Here is a 17,411-nt window from a genome sequence, read left to right on the forward strand (position 1 = left end):
CTACACGCCACATGAGATGGGGGTCATTTGGAAGGCAGGGTGAATGAAGAGAGATAAGCTGCATTTTCCAGAGCCGCCGCCTGCTGCCTTGGTGAAGCAGACTCTGTAAACACATGCTTAATGCACCACGTTATATTTGAGTTCTCATGTGAAAGAGTGCAGTGCAACTGATCAATGATAAAATGTTTTCAAACTGGAAGTAAGTGTTGTAAAAGCATATCTTCAAGTGAAGATGGGAGTGATGCCTTCTAATGGACATAGATTCTTTAGTTGTGTCATCTGTCTTTAGCTGTACCCTCCTTATTTTGCCTTCCTGCCCAAGACAGGTCCTGTTTTTTCCTAGGTATCTAAGAAGAGAGTAAGGGAATTTAAAAGCCCAAGGGCCAGGAGAGACCACAGTGACTTTTGTCTGGCATCCTTCAGCATGCAGGCTGTCAGTTTTTGCAAAACCTAATTTAAACCTTGTCTATTCAAAAGGTACATGATGTTGCTTCAAAGTCCTGCCGTGATGGTGAGCTCACTATATCACCCCGAAGTGTTTGCATGTGTAATTACTTATAATAGCAAGGAATTGCATTTTATGTAAAATCAATACTGCTTTACCTTTCATGTGGAAGGGCTTAAATATTTTCTTTTTAAGTACTAAATCTTTCATAAGTGTATTCTTGCTTGTTCTTCTAGAGTGGTTTACTTTCTTCAGCTCCTTTAGTTGTACACATGCTTTCACATTTTCTTGCACTATTTGCAAAAAGGAAAAAATCATGCCAACTGGGAAATGTTTGTGAAAGCCATTTGTGTGAGAATGATGTGCCATACAGTGTGCTAAGAGACACAGACTAGCGTACTTTTGCTAGTGCTCTCTAGCATAAAGTTGATACCTAGTGTGCAAAGTTTGCAGCATTATTACTGACATGTCTTACTTGTTTTATCCCCTAAGTTGCTGCTAGAAACAATGTGGTAGATGTTAAGTAGAATTTCTAGATATTTTGGATGCTGAAGCATTTATTAAGGCTAGTGCTGCCCCAGATACTAGGCTGGAAAAGACCTTTAAGATCATCAAGTCCAGCCATTACCCCAGGACTGCCAAGACCACCATTAAACCATATCACTGATGGCCCCATCTATATGTTTTTTGAACGCTTCCAGGGACAGTGATTTCGCCACTTCCCTGGAAAGCCTGTTCCAATACCTGTTCTTTCAGTGAATAAATTTTTCCTCATATCCAATCTAAACCTCCCCTGGAGCAACTTCAGGCCATTACCTCCTGTCCTGTCACTAGTTACTTGGGAGAAGAGATCAGCTGCTTCCTCTCCCTGTCATCCTTTCAGGTAGTTGTAGTGAGTGATAAGGTTCCCCCTGAGCCTTTCCTTCTTCAGACTAAACAACAATATGTAGTTAAACACAAAATTCTGTGATGGGGAAAAATTCCATTGCTGTATATTTAGAGCGTACGCTCTGGGTTCTGACTGGTGCAGAAGCCCTCAGTGCTCTGTGACCGCGTTGTCTTCTTGTCTATCCTGTCACAGAGCCCTTGTGAAGGAGCAGCTAAAGCTGCAAATGACTTTTGGGTTTGGGTCAGGTGGATTACATTTTTGACTGGAAGGAAAAAAGTGTCTGACTTCCTCCACCATGATCAATTCCTAAATCCAGAACTAAGTGTATATAAGAAGCTAAAGCCAGTTTAGCCCCCTCAGCCTGGAACTCATACTTCTGGCAAGTGAGCCGACAGGAAGGGAGGGAAGGAGAGGCTGCAAGGGCTATAAGTTCTTCCTTACATGTTGGATTTAGCAGGGTTGTGTTCCTTAGAGCAAGTTTTAGCTTAGATTCATGTTCATACAATATTTAAAATAATGGGATGTATTCACTGAAAAGGGGCAGAGGGTTGTGGGAAGGTGCAGGAACCAAATCACAAGATGCAAAATATCTGCTGGACTGATGTGACAGTAAATTGTTTGTTTAGGTAGAAAGAGAAATTTGTGAAGCCTGCATCTGGGATTGAACTATATGTTTTAGCATTGAACTAAATGTGGTCATGCAGTGATGATGAAAAGGTGATTTTTAAAGCAGGCAAATTTAAGTGTACAGGCATTGATCATATACAGTTACTTAAGTGGGAGTTAGGTCCTGGCTCTATGGAAATAGGTGGTAGAACTGAAAAAGCATTTCAGTTACGTTCATGAAGTACAACGCTGTATTGATTGAAATGTGTCTTGTTGCTACATTCTGGGTAGGCATCTTGTTTGAAATACCTGTCTGGCCCTTATGGATTTGACACATTTAGGTATTTTTGCAGCATGTTTTGGAATATGAGGTCTAGACTAGAGATTCCATATCAGTTTTTTTTTTCTTATATTTCCTTGAACTTACCTAGTATTTTGTCCCATCTAAAAATTGTTTATTGGCAACATTATAGAACACTGTCTGAATCCTGAAGCCATCTCTCTCATTCATTTCCGTGATTCTTTTGCTCTAATAGAAGGTAGAAAATAAAGATTTTGGGGGAGTGTTGAAGATATTTCTGATGAGTTTCTTTTGTGAAGATTTTCTAGAGAACATAAGCATGGATTTTTTTTTTTTTAGTAAATTTTTCCATAACTTTAGCAATTTGGTGATTTAAGTTTAAAACACTACTAGATTCAGGGTTTGGCCAACAAATGTAAATGGTGAGGTACCCTCTGATTCATTGAGATTTATCTAAATTTATGTTGTATGCATTGTGTACCCCTCTAAGTTCCCTTCTCTGTGTCTGCTGAAGAGGAGTGCTGCAAAAATTGGTGTCTGGCCTTAGCAATTGCCACAGGAGATCTTAAAGACTGGACAGACAGTCCTTTACCCCTGGTACTTAAAACACACATTATCAGGTAGGTTCCACTTACTTCTCTCCTGCCCCAGTCGACCCTGTGGAGGCAGCATACCCTGAGCTTGGCCTTTTCCACTCCAGTTAAAGGTTTGGCAGTAAAACAAAATATAGAAGTATTTCTGAAAGCTTAAAGCAGAGAATGCTGCATTAATGCTTTCAAGGCTTGGAAGGAAAAGAGTACACTAAAACCCCAAACCTGATCCATGCTTTTAAAGACAATATACTAAAATAGCTAAATACATGCTACTACCTTCAAGGTAGTCTTTGAACATTAGAACTTAAACTTTACATAATTTTCAGTTGCCTCACCCTCAAATGCATAATCTTAGTGTCATTTCAGATGCTTTCAGATGTTGGTGATCTCTAGGGTCCATATGATTTGCACCTTTAACATTTTGTAACTACATCATAAAGAAAGGTAGAACTAGCTGTCTACCTCATTAGGTTGATTTTGTTTTTAACAGCTTTTGGTAGATTTCACATACTATATCTTTGGATGTATTTTGACAGGAACGCAAGATTGAAGGCCTTTGGCCAGTCCTTTTCAGGAATCAAACTGTCTCTTCATCTGTTGTTATTTCAATGGTTCACGCATACAAGTCCAAAAATGGCTTTAGAGATTTGGGATGCAGGAAGAGAGCTTTCTTGCATGCCTGTTAATTTGCTGTGATCCCTGCTGGTGCCAAAAAAGAAAGAGAAGTCGTGATGACTCATCAGGAGAGGGTTTCCATTCTGTGTGAAGTACTGTTTGAATGTTTCACTAGTGTGGTGGTGAGTAAAGCATATGATAGTAGGACATCAACAGCTAGTGCTCTTATATGGACACTTGCATGGCATGGGCAGTGGTTGTCAGTGCTTCAAGCCCAGATTGTGCCAAGCCCTTTGACAGAAACTGTATGTTTCCATTGCATGATATATCACTGTGTATCCAGAAGGAGGTAAAACCATGTAATTCAGTTTGGGAAAACTTGTACTCATTAGCTGTTTAAAAAATACCAGTTTTGCAGCATTCCAAAGAAGTCTTCTAGAAAGAAGCTTAATGCTGGATAACTTCACCCATTAAAGGTAGGGTACCTGAACAGTTGGGTATACATAGGTTGTGTGTGGGACGATTAGAAAGGCAGAAAGAAGTGTCACATGTGGGCTGCAGGAGTGATGCCTGCCCAGTAATAACAGCACTAGGTGAGTTTTGCATAATATACATGATGCTAAGGGAAGGTAATTACCTGGTGACTATGTCAGAATTAGTAGACTTTCAGCTTGTTTTCTGCAGTTTGAAGAAGTGTTTCCTTTGCTAAGGAAGATGGAGCTGGCAGCAGGGAGAGCGGGAGATGGAATGAGTCCTTCCGAAGAAGCATAGAGAAACCTGATTATATTAGAGAAATGCTTACAAAATATTTTACCTTAACGTCATATGGTGTCAGTTCTGGTTGCTTTCATAATCTCATCCTGCTTCCTAATTTTATAAACTATTTACACTTAACAAGTTTCTGTTGAAATAAAATAACATTCCAGAAAGCTGTCTGGTAACTTCATATGTACCTGAACGGCAGTATCACCTTTTGCGCAAAAAATGGAAGAATGTGTTTATCACTGCTGTTAAAATGAAAGCTACCAGAAATAAATGAGATGCCTGTTCTTTTTTGTCCCTTCTGAAGAACGCAGTCTAAGACCAGAGTTATGTTAATTCCTGGCGCTTTATTAAATCCAAAAATGTAGTAACTACTTATTGAAACAAAAAAGGGAAATGCAGAGAATGTATAAGTTGATAATTAGGAAGAAAAAAAAAAATAGCCCCTGCAAAACAGCATCAGGCATCTGAGCTTGCACAGACCTGCAAAGAGCAGGTTGTTTGTCCTTAATGCAGTCCCTTGCTTTTCTGTGTACCCTGAGGGGTAAGAAACTGCTGGGAAATGCTGTCCATCCTCAGGGAGAGCAACAAAGGAGAGATGTCTTCAGGGTCTAGGAGAGTAGAGTGAGTCTTTGTATCCTGTGTTTACAGTTCAATATCAAGATCAGGATTTGTCTGCAGAGATGATCTTGGGTGCAGCAGGCACCTGGGGTTCAACAGGACATAGCTTTGTACAGTGCTTACAGTTCTTTCTCAGTTTCATGTGCTTGTTTTTTTGCCTTTCCCATCATTTTCTATGAACATTTTTAAATCACTGTTCTTCAGCTCAATTGTTGGTTGGATAGGGATGCAGATTATTTAGTCACAGCCATAAATTTGATCAGAAAAAGACCTTGGAAAAGACCTTGAAGATCAAGTGCAGCTGTTAACCTGGCACTGCCAAGTCCACCATTAAACCATGTCATGAAGCACCACTGTCCTGGGTTCACGTCTTCTAAATCCCTCACAGGATGGTGACTCTACCTCTTCCCCACGCAGCTCTCTTGGTGCATAAGCTTTGCTCCATGGTGCTGGTGGCTGTAAAGGCTCAGGCCTGAGCAGTGGTCTGAGAGCTCTGAGCTGCCAGGCCAGGGAGCCTGGGAAAGTGAAAGAAGTTTTGAAATGTTGTGTACTTTCCATTGCAGGAGTAGGTAGATGGTTGTCAGGCCAGCTCCCAGAGAGAAATGTTTTGCTTTGCCATTGATAAATCCTGGGATATCCATGCTTATAGTGTATATGGGACAAAGAGTAAGGAGGCACTTTGCCTCTAGGAAGTCCTGTTATAATTTTCAGTGATTTGAAAAAGTTGCTTTGATATGTAGAGAAAAGCAAAGATGAGCCTTTCTCTAAGGTGCTGGAAATCGAACAGTTAATAGTACAGGAAATCTTTATGGCCCTCTTGTAAATCTTGCTCTGTTAAAGGGAACATGACAATTTTAAATCAACTGTCCAGGCAGTCAACACTGGCTTTAAATGTGTGCAAACTGAAAATAATCCATGCCAGAGCTTCTTGTGCTAGTGCCAGCTAAAAACAAGAAAGAAAAAATGAGATTGATAGGTTTCAAAGCTGATAGTTGTGCTTAAGCGCTATGCTTGTAAATCACTGAATAACTTTTCCATTATAACAGCTAATGTATGTAAATGTACATATAGTAATACAAGATACCTGAAATCCTGAATTCCTTGCTAAGCTTGCAGTATTGCAGTTGCTAAAATACAACCTGTAGTAATGTATTGCTATTCGTCTTAACCAGAGATGATTCCATGAATGTCAAATAACTTAATGCTAGGGCTATTCAAAATCCATGTAAAACATGTCAGTACATCTGACCTCAACTCCATAGTGGCATAATGATGTTAAATTATTTTGCTATAGTTCCAAAAAGCTTCATGGATTAAGATTTTTTAAAGTACTACTATTTTAACATGTGAAATAAAAAAAAAAAAATTCTACCTCTTCAGCTTTTCAGTTTACTTTAGCTTCCCTCAAACCATCTTTACAGTGCAACAGTCCCTGCCTGTTCCTGTAGTCATTTTGGTCAGGGCATATCCAAGGTATGTTGGATCTACTGCTTGGCATGCCTCTTCATACCTAGTTGCATACCTGACAGCTTCCAAGTTATCTTCTGTTGCTGATGACACAAAAATTTGAAAGCAGAAATTAAAATAAGCTTCTGTTCCTTTTTTTCTATTCCTTTTTATTAGTTTTATGTGTTAGTCTTCTCATAAATAGCATCTGGAAAATATGCTACCAAAAAACATTTCTGTCAAACATATCAGCAAAACTTACACAGAGCTGCTGAACAGTCTGCCCTGCCATTAGTAAAGAGCTGTGGTGTTTGCCTGAGAAGAATTTAGAAGAGCAGTGTGAAATCTGAATGCTTCAACAGACTTGTATTCTTTCATACTTGCACATGAAGTTTGTATTTTCAGCTTTGGGACCTGTGTTGCAAGAGCCCTGGCTGCTGTTCAGTGTATGGTTGCAACAAATTCAGAGGTTGCTGTGGGATTTGTATAAATGAATAAAACTGATGAAGTAGAAAAGGTAGTTTATTCTGTGCTGCCAGATTAACTGCAACAAAATGACTTGGTTACATCAAGTAGGAAGAGATACTGAATAAAATATTTTGGTACATGGATTATAACAATAGTTGCTGATGATGATACGAGGAATACTAGATTATCGTATTACTTCTGTGCAAGTGAAGTCATATTTTCTGTATTTAAGGTTTCTTTGGAAGAATAAACCACAAGTTTGTCTAAAGAAAAATCTTATTTCAAACTGATCATTTTCATCTGCTACCTGAAATACTTTAAGGTACTGAAGTACAAACTTTTTTTATCCTACTGTGTTTATCATAGTGTGCTTTATTGGGCTGACCTACAGCAGTTACAAATTATTTGACTGTTTCCATTTACTACAGTTTCATGTATGTTTTAGGATAAATTTTTTACCTGGAGTAGATGAACATTGCTTTGTAGCAAAGCACTGGTACATAATGTTGTTGGTAGTTCAGCAGAGGACATGTTTATAGTTCAAAAAATAAGTAATTCAGAAGACTGTGTCTGGTTTGTGTTGACTATTTGGAACCCCAATTAAAAATTACTAATTCAGTCATTCCATTTAGTAACAGCTAACTGTTAAGTATGTGAACTTACACAATGTTAGGACTGTTTTTGTTTTGTTAGGACATATTTTGTATCGTGGCTTTGTTAGGTATATATATATATAACAACACAATGGAGGTTAATTTTAATAGTGCTTGTCTTGGCTTTTTCGAAAGTACATCAGTCTTTCTCAGTTTTCTCTGAAACTCTGGGTTTGTGTATGAGTCATTTTCTGTAGCATTCACATTTTTGAAGAGGATCCTGGGTTTAGCAGTAGCATTCATTTTTTTCACCTTCTCAGTAGCTGGTGCAGTGCTGGCTGAGTGGGTTTAAACCACAACAAAGAGGTACATGCTACTGGAAGTATTAAAAAACGTGACCCTCAAAAAAACTGTAGCTACTGCACTTGAAGAAAGACTTTGAACACTCTTATTCATACTGCTAATGCAGAATGTCAAGAAGAGTATGCTAATGATTGGGGTGTTGAATTAGCCACATCAGGTTGTGCATATCTCAGTTCACTGAGAATTAGACATTCTTATCTGGTTTTCAGGTTACCTTGATGTTATTACAAAATTATTGAATTACTGAGAAATAATTCTTGTTGCCCAAACTTTAAATGTTTCCATCTGTTCGCTGAAATTGAGCAACAGCTAAAATAGGCTTTTCCTAAGGCACTAGTGCAAGTTGCCATTTTAGGTAATATCTTAATTTTGTGTCTTTATGTATGACCATGTTTTATTGGCATCTTCATACACTAAGATGAGACAGCAAGTCTTTGGTCCTCAAGTGAAGGTTCTGTTCATCACACTTTTTGATCATGTTATTCCAAAGTGAGTGCAAAAGTAGAATTCTATGTGGTTATTTTAGGTCTCAGCTTTTGTTAGGTGTGTTTGCCACATGTTTCCACATTCACACATTCAGAAAAGCTGACTGAAAATTTCTCTGTTAGCACAGCTACATATTGCCGTCCCCTGAAAGATATTTATAAAACATAATAAAATTCTTTGTGTGTGCAATTGTTTTCAGCCATGAATGTTTTTTGAACATGGCAGAACCAATCAGTTACTTTTAAGTCAGTCATGCACGTGCTGGGTTCGAATCAGTTGTTAGTAGTTAGAGCTCAAAACTACTGAAATGGAAGGGAGGCTGTCTTAAGAAGCATCAACTTTCATGTTGTAAAGTAAGGAAGAAGTTTCCACATGAAGTACATGTCCAGACATCTGTAGTTTCTGTTTACCTGATGAACAGGTAATTTAAAAAAAAAAAAAAGTAATAAAAACGCCCTCCTGGTTTAGGACACCATAGATGCCTTAAGTTCTATCTGTCATACTGGGCTGTCTCACCCCTCTGCTCCTGCATGGTTTTAGGTGCAGGTAGTTGGCAGCTCGGGCAGTCTAAATGGCTGGACTTGGTGTGTCTTGGCTTCTTACATTTCAGACTAAGGCCACTGAACCTAAATTTGGGAAGTGTACTCTTACAGCTGTCAAATTTAAAGCAAGTTTGCATTATGATGAAGATATGCTTTAGTCCTTAGCCTTCAGCTCACCGTTAGTATCTTAGCACTTGGTTTGAATAGAAATCGTTTTATCTACCGGATTAGTAGTTGCCAGGGGATCTGATTGTCCCATCAATTTCAGTCTAGTGTAATTCAGTAGGAATTTAAAGTTTTTCTCCTTGAACGGATGTCTCGTACTCTTTTTGAGAAATGAATTCTGTCATCTGAAAGCTCCCATTAACTCCTTCCTACCAGTCACATATCTTTGAATTAGAGAAGTTTGCAAGTACAGAAGAGGTAGTAAAAGCTTCAAGAGTCGGAAACTTTCTCTTATGTTATGCCTAAATCCAGATAGTGTAAAAACATGCTAAGAATGAAGGAACTGGGACACTTAGCTTGTGGCTTCTGTGAAGGAAAAATCCAGTGGTTAAATTACACCAGTTGACACTGCGTAGAATTCGCCATTTTTTAAATTCAAACAGAATTGTAAGACGATGCTGCTGTTATACTTCTAATTATTAAATTAACTTGCAAAGTAATTAAAAGTGTTTAACTTACTGTTAGACTGCAGGCCTTAAACAATTGTAGTCCTTTGCACTGTGTATTAGAAGATTCTTTGGCTTCAAAGGGTTTTTTTCAGTAGTAGAGAAAATTTACTTAAAGTTTTGCAATAAGTAAAACCAAACTTATGTGTAACCAAGTTGTTTGTCGGCTGTTACTAGGAGTCTTTTTCTTTGATTCTTTGTGTGCTCTGCTGATGTGAAAAGCTGGCTAAGATGAAGCTAGCAAAATTCCTTTGTTAGCTGCTGTAATGGAGGAAACACTTTTCTGGAACGTAGGACAGCATTCATACACCTATTCATTGACTTGCTTTCTGAAAAACATTTTAAAAACAAGAAACCTAATGCACTTTATATTTTTTAATTAATTGCATATTTTAGAACATAACAAACTTAGAAAAAAGGGCTAAATCTGTGATTCATTTTTTTAAGGGATTTTTTGTTGTTGTGATGTCTTCAATCCCTCAAAATATATTTGTATATTTAACTTAATTGTTTTTTTACCTACTCCTATTAGAATCATAGAATAGTTAGGGTTGGAAAGGACCTTAAGATCATCTAGTTCCAACCCCCCTGCCATGGGCAGGGACACCTCACACTAAACCATGCCGCCCAAGGTTTCATCCAGCCTGGCCTTGAACACCACCAGGGATGGAGCATTCACAGCTTCCCTGGGCAACCCATTCCAGTGCCTCACCACCCTCACAGTAAAGAACTTCTTCCTTATATCCAATCTAAACTTCCCCTGTTTAAGTTTTAACCCATTACCCCTTGTCCTATCACTACAGTCCCTAATGAAGAGTCCCTCCCCAGCATCCCTATAGGTCCCCTTCAGATACTGGAAGGCTGAGGTCTCCACGCAGCCTTCTCTTCTCCAGGCTGAACAGCCCCAACTTCCTCAGCCTGTCTTCATATGGGAGGTGCTCCAGGCCCCTGATCATCCTCGTGGCCCTTCTCTGGACTTGTTCCAACAGTTCCATGTCCTTTTTATGTTGAAGACACCAGAACTGCACACAATACTCCAAGTGAGGTCTCACAAGAGCAGAGTAGAGGGGCAGGATCACCTCCTTTGACCTGCTGGTCACGCTCCTTTGGATGCAGCCCAGGATACGGTTGGCTTTCTGGGCTGCAGGCGCACACTGAAGCCAGCTCATGTTCATTTTCTCGTCAGCCAACACCCCCAAGTCCTTCTCCACAGGGCTGCTCTGAATCTCTTCTCTGCCCAACCTGTAGCTGTGCCTGGGATTGCTCCGACCCAGGTGTAAGAGCTTGCACTTGCCACGGTTAAAGTTCATAAGGTTGGCATCAGCCCATCTCACAAGCATGTCAAGGTCCCTCTGGATGGCATTCCTTCCCTCCAGCGTATCAACCGAACCACACAGCTTGGTGTCATCGGCAAACCTGCTGAGGGTGCACTCAATCCCACTGTCCATGTCAGCAACAAAGATGTTGAACAAGACCGGTCCCAACACCAATCCCTGAGGGACACCACTTGTTACTGGCCTCCAGCTGGACATTGAGCCATATTGTGGTCACCACAGCTCTTTGTGTGCGGCCGTCCAGCCAGTTCTTTATCCACCGAGTGGTCCTTCCATCAAATTGATGTCTCTCCAATTTAGTGACAAGGATGTCGTGCGGGACAGTGTCGAATGCTTTGCACAAGTCCAGGTAGATGACATCAACTGCGCTACCCCTGTCCATCAGTTCTGTAGCCCCATCACAGAAGGCCATCAGATTGGTCAGGCAGGATTTCCCCTTAGTGAAGCCATGCTGGCTGTCACCAAGCACCTTGTTGTTTTTCATGTGCCTTAGCATGCCTTCCAGGAGAATCTGCTCCAAGATTTTGCCAGGCACAGAGGTGAGACTGATCTGTAATTCCCCAGGTCATCCATTTTCCCCTTCTTGAAAATGGGGGTTATATTTCCCTCTTTCCAGTCATCGGGAGCTTCACCTGACTGCCATGATTTTTCAAATTTGATGGCCAGTGGCTTTGCAACTTCATTTGCCAGCTCCTTCAGGACCCACAGATGGATTTCATCAGGTCCCATGGACTTGTGTATTTGTGTATTGTTGATGTCCTGTCAAACACCTTGACAACTTTAAATGCTTGGGTTTACTGTCCACTCTTTTTCTTGCTTACTAATGCTCATAGAGCAGATGTGGGATAAAAAATTTCATCCAGGTTTGTGGAATTGCTAAGGGAAGGAGTGTGTTTTCATGAGTTTATTGCAAAGGCAGTTCTTCCTTTCTACTTCTATTTTCATCCTCTTCCACCAGAAGCTATTAATTTATCTCAGTAAACCAAAGGCATAGTGTATGTATGTGTGTGTGTGTATATATATATATAGTATATATATAGATGCTGTGTAATGGTTTTTTCCTAAAAGGTAGTATAAGTTTTTAATGATGTGATGTTTTCTCTGTTTTTTTGTTTGCAATTTGACTAGCTGAGAGTTACAATGGCAGTTTTGACTTTTAGCTTCATAACCTGCCTTGTTCTTTCTTATTGGGATAATAAAACTAACGTGAAATTATATAAAATAAAAATTATCACTTCTGTTGTGCATAATAAGTGTGCAAATCAGACTAATAAACCAGTTACATGCCTCTGTCCACTCATTATGCTTGAGCCTGTGTAGTTCTGTATCGCAAATAACAGCATTAAAATAAGAATTTGAATATATAAAACATTTTACTTGTAGTGATCTGAAAATTGAAAAGAAAGTTAAAAGTCTGGTTTTGAGTGTAGAGATATCAGTAGCCATTTAAGTGATGATCTGGGATTACTCTGTTTTTTTCCCCCCAGTGATTAAGAACTGTGCAGCAAAGATTCTTATTGCCTCCCCAATAGCTTTACACTAACTCTCTTCCAGTATTGCAAATGTTGAGTACATTCTTGAGGATATCAAACTAAGTATCAGAATCTAATCAACTTATTGCTATCAGATGATTCTTATGATCAACTTGTTGTAGCAGATGTTTAACGTAATGCTTTGTCTGTGTCAGCTGTAGCTAATACTGCTGTCATCACCACTGGATTTGATTTTATTTTTTTTTTCCGATTACAAATCCTTGCAATGAGACAGCCTGCCAGAAAGTGAGGATTGGCTTGGTGCGGCAGATAACACCCCTGTTCTCAAGTCCCAAGACAGCCCTACCCGCTACCTCCCTAAAACTCTTATCGGTAGTACTTACAGTCTCGCTGCTCAATGAATACAGCAGGATGGCATCCTGCTTTAGGAAGTAGCCTTTGGTTTTGATCATCCTAATTTTGTGATGTCAAGAAACTGACAACGTTATGGATTGCTTTGTTATTTGCTTGGAAATATTCTCTCGTGGCTTAGTTCTTAACTCTAGGAAGAGAGCCCTTAAAGTAGACAGGGAACATGGATGTGCTTCTGGCTGTGGAAGACAGTGGGACTGTTGAGGTCCATCCTGCTTCTTTGGAGTTCTGGAGTTCCTTAGTGTCAGCCTGGAAAGAAGCTGACACTGGATTAGGAAAACTGTCTTCATTATTGCTTTACTCTTTCTTTGCTCAAACTACCAGCTTAGGTATTTGTCTGGTTTTAGGCTTTTAACTGAAAAAGTCTTCTATAACTAGAAATGTTTCCATGGCCATCACTTGCTTAAACCAACCTGAGACCATACCCATCAGTGATACTCTCCGCCAGCTGCAGCTTTCTCTAGCTAGCTCTAACATCATCAACAGCCTCCCTGGAGGAAGGTGCGTGTTTTTCTTATTATGCTTCTCTAATTTTGGTGAGGGCTGAGGAAATTCACAGGGACAAGTTTTCCCTTGATAAGACTCCACTGAGAGATACTAAAGAAATGGAGCATGAGTAGCAAGAGAGTTCAGCTGGCATCAGGGTGAGATGTGTTACCATGTTAAGAAGAGAACCTTAGCAGGAGATGAGGAAGTTTCACGACTGTACAAAGTGCAGGCTTTCTACTTGATATTTGTGGAGAATTATATCGAAGAGCAAAAGTGTGGTCAGGAGAGGAAAAGTTGAAGGAGTGAGAGGAGTTGTTGGGGAAAGAGTGCAGGAACCAGCTTTCCAACAAAAGCCATGAAAGTGTCACAGCTGCTTCTGCCAGAGGGGCAGAAGGGGAGACATGCAAGAGGATTTATGCTTTACTCCTCTGACAGGAACAAACTAGAGGAATTGAGGTATACCCATCAAGCTTGATGAGTACTCCAGACCTCTCTTCATAGAATTACAGAATGATTTGGGTTGAAAGGGACTTTAAAGACCATCTAGTTCCAACCTTCTCGCCACGGGCAGGGACACCTCCACTAGATCAGGTTGGTCAAAGCGCTGGGGAACTTGTGCCAGTATCTCACCACCCTGACAGGGAAGAGCTTCTTCCTAACATCTGATCTAAGTATCCCCTCTGCCAGCTGAAAGCCATTCCCTGTTGTCCTTTACCTACATGTCCTTGTATAAAGCCCCTCTCCAGCTTTCCTCCTGGCCCTTTTAGATACTGCATCCGCTTTAAGTTCTCCCTGCAGCCTTCTCTTCTCCAGGCTGCACAACCCCAGCTCTCTCAGCCTGTCTCTGTAAGAAACGTGCTTCAGCCCTCGGGGCATCTCTGTGGCCTCCTCTGGAGTTGCTCCAGCAGGGCCACGTCTTTCTCATATTGGGGGCCCCGGAGCTTGATGCAGCAATGCATGTGGGGTCTCACAAGAGTGCAGTAGATGGGAAGAATCACCTCCTTCAACCTGCTGGTCACACTGCTGGTGATGAAGCCCAGGATTTGGTGGGCTTTTCATATGCTTGAGAGCATGGTTTTCCTGGCCTATCTAACATGGTGTTCTCATTCTGAAGCTGAAAAGCTTTTGGCAGGTTTGGAGTGCTGACTGCTGAAACCTTTCTGAGGGCGGTTTGGATTTTGCACTTTTTATGAAAGGCTTTTTCATTGACCTTAGGATGTTTCTGTGCACTGTAGTTGTAGGCTACAGTCAAATCACTTTTCTGTGGATAAAAAATTAATTTTTTTTTTCTTTTTGTAGCTATGAGGTTAAAATTATGTTTTCCTCTTTTGCCAGATCTCTATGCCTTTTTATTTGATTTTTGGATTAGATTTTTTGTATTTTGTATATGTTATATAATATACGTGTTATTCATTTATATAAACATTATATAGATATTGATATTTTGGTATTTCAGTAAGGGCTGATGTTCAGAGTGGGGTTTCAGGAAAAATTCAGCTCTGTTGAATTTTGCAGCTAGGAAAGTTACTTCTATGATCACAGCAGTGACCAGTACAGTATGTGATTAATGTATCAGTAATAGTCCATGGTTACCATAAAGCTTCCAAATTAGTAAATTCATTAAGACATCATGAGGTCTTATATATGTTTATATATTAACTATTGTCTGAGGCATTTTTCTCATCTGTGGCCTAACAACACCTCAGAAAACCTTGCAACAAAGAAGTGAGTTTTATTAGCCTTTTAAGAGGATGGGTACTTTTTTCTGCAGTGACTTTCAGTACATTTGTTGTTAAAGCAGCTTGATAGTATTTCACGTGTCCATTTGGCCTTACTGCTACTTGCAGCTGATAGATATTTCTGAAAATCAGAGCAATGTTTGATGATGTAGTACCATGGTCCTTAGAAATACCTTAAAAACAGACTTCATAAAATCTGTTGAAGCTTTTTGAAAAATTGTTCGATCCTAGGCTAAATGTTTCAAGAATTTTGCTCTCTATGATATTTTTAAAATGATAAAACAGATTCAAATACTAGGCCATTTTATATAAATATAGACTCAATAACGATCCCATGTGAATTGTATTAAACTCAGTGGGAAACCATCTATTAACCTTAGTAAGAATAAAATTAGAATTCCAGAAACTGAATTCTGTTTTAGGAGTGCTTTGTCAGTGGATTATTAAAATACTATTCTGATATGAATTACCATAAATGATATACCATACATCAATGAATTGGACAATTAGTAGTACTAGTTAGTAGCAATGTCAGTTTGAAAGAATTGCTTACAGGAAATGCAGTGATGAGTATTCCTCGATAGTGAAGAAGGCAGCCTTCCTGGTACATGCTGGGTAATGAAATGAAATGAAATTCCTTTGCTCTGTGTATTAATTTTGAACTTTCTCAGTTTTTGCAGTTTCAGGGGGAATACTTGCTATAGTACACTTTCCCAGGCTTTTCTGTAGTGTGACAAAATTCAACACTTTGTAAGGCGCTGCAGAGATACTAAGTAATGAAATCTGTGTGCACGATAACTTTAGTTATCATTTTATTGGGAGATTAATACCCACAGAGGGATGATAGAAGCGAAGAATATGGGAAGTGAGTGCTACAGTGATGAATTTGGTCACATCAGTGAATAAGCAAAAGGTAAAGCTCAGCACGTTAAAACTGTGGGTACTGCATTCAGTAGGGGTTAATGCTAGTCTCTGACCAGCTTTATTTCCCCCTTAAAAAGCTTTTTTTTTCTCAGCTTCTCTAAGAATTTCCAGTTATCTTACACTGGAGCAGTAATGACAAAAAAAAGCTTTTATATGTGTTGTGTTCATGTACCTGTGTGGGGTGATCCCTTTCTATGCGAACTTCCATGGGCAACATAATATTTCAGATTTAGAGAAAACAGGTTCCTCTGCCACCACCATTGATTATAGCCCAAGTATAGACCAGAAGAAAGTTGATGCAAAGAGTCTGTTCTGGGCACCAGTCATTGAGTCCTCCTCCTGTCAGCTACCATGGCAGCGTTTGGCCTGTGTGAGAGTTGAGAATAATCAAGATTTGCCAGTTATGGCAAATCGTGCCAACAAGTTTTGAATAAGAAATAACGCAGTTCAAAGTTTGTTGTTTTCTTTTTGGGTGATTTAATTTTAAACAATGGTGTAATGTCACTTTTAGAAGAAGACACTTTCTAATGTGATGATGCAGTATCATGAAGCAGAAATATGAACTGTTAGTGTGTGTGCTGCATTAAACTTCTTCCCTAATAAGTTTGAAGCTTGGGACAGTAAAGTCTAGGTATCCTTTTCTTCTGCTCCTTATGCTGTTAGTCTACTTATTCCAGTATCTGTACGGTGCTTCAGCTGCTTGCACCATGTTCTCAGAGGAATGGTATAACTTGCAGTCTTGGTGTCAACACAAATACATTTAATATAAAATAATTTGAATCGGAATATAAAAATTTCTGATGAGTTGAGTTAGTTCTTGTGTAAGAAAGAAGTGTTGTAGCACTAGCATGATGTGGAAGCACTCAAGCAGCCAGAGAGTCAGCAGGGAAGCTGAGCAGGAAAGAGTGGTTCAGCAGTTTTCAGGAGAGTATTTGTGCTCGTCCATATCTATTTTCATTAATTTAAAGAGAATGCGTATAACACTTGTTACTCGCCTTTAGGCAATTTGTAAATATGGTTTGGAGACTCTGCTTCTGCAAGTTGTATCCATTGCAAAATACAGGAAAGGTTGAAAGTCATAATCCAGGACTACTGACCCCAAGGTCAGTGTATTAGTTTCTGATGTCAAGGTATGATGCAAAAAGAGAAGTGAAGCTGTGTAAAAATTCCTTCTTTTCATGTGTTGGGGAAAAAAGGGAAGACTTTTTGCATTTGCTGATAGTGGAAACAACATTCCTATCAAGAGAAAGAGGTGATTGATTCATTTATATATTTCTTTTTTAGTGTAGGACTATTGTCAAGTTTTGTCACGGCTCTTTCTGAAGTGGATGGGAGCTGAGTTTGCACTTGGTCCAGTGGGGATCCCTGAGGTGGGACAGCAGTTGTTTCTTTCTCCTGTTGGGGCTATTTTATCAAATTATTATGTGTTCACTTTTGAGTATTTATATTTTTTATGTTAAGGCTTTATGTTAGCTATAGGAATCAAAAAGAAAATGGATTAATATTGTCCTTCCTAGAATGGTTCTTCTCATAGCTGACTCTCAGCTTTTGAAATAGCATTGTGTTTCAGGTAGAGACAACTACAGAAAGAAATTCAGTTATTGGTTAGTTTACAGTAGT

General features: G+C 39.5%; 1 protein-coding gene across 17 annotated transcripts in view; it reads left to right on the plus strand.

Annotated features, from left to right (window-relative positions):
• The window catches only part of MBD5 (methyl-CpG binding domain protein 5), a 154,187-nt gene that overhangs the window by 66,431 nt on the left and 70,345 nt on the right, over window positions 1-17,411 (plus strand). The window contains exon 1 of one of the 17 annotated variants that reach the window (XM_061445354.1): window positions 3,154-3,925. The exons of the other annotated variants lie outside the window; for them this stretch is intronic. The gene's annotated coding sequence lies outside the window, so the exon portion shown is untranslated. Of the gene's footprint in view, window positions 1-3,153; window positions 3,926-17,411 lie in introns of those variants that run through there. 17 annotated transcript variants of the gene reach the window in all.

This window comes from Pezoporus flaviventris, unplaced genomic scaffold (assembly GCF_033815535.1).
Source record: "Pezoporus flaviventris isolate CSIRO_AGI_PZ_B2104156 unplaced genomic scaffold, CSIRO_AGI_Pfla_v1 ptg000001l, whole genome shotgun sequence".
NCBI classification, from domain to species: Eukaryota; Metazoa; Chordata; class Aves; order Psittaciformes; family Psittacidae; genus Pezoporus; species Pezoporus flaviventris.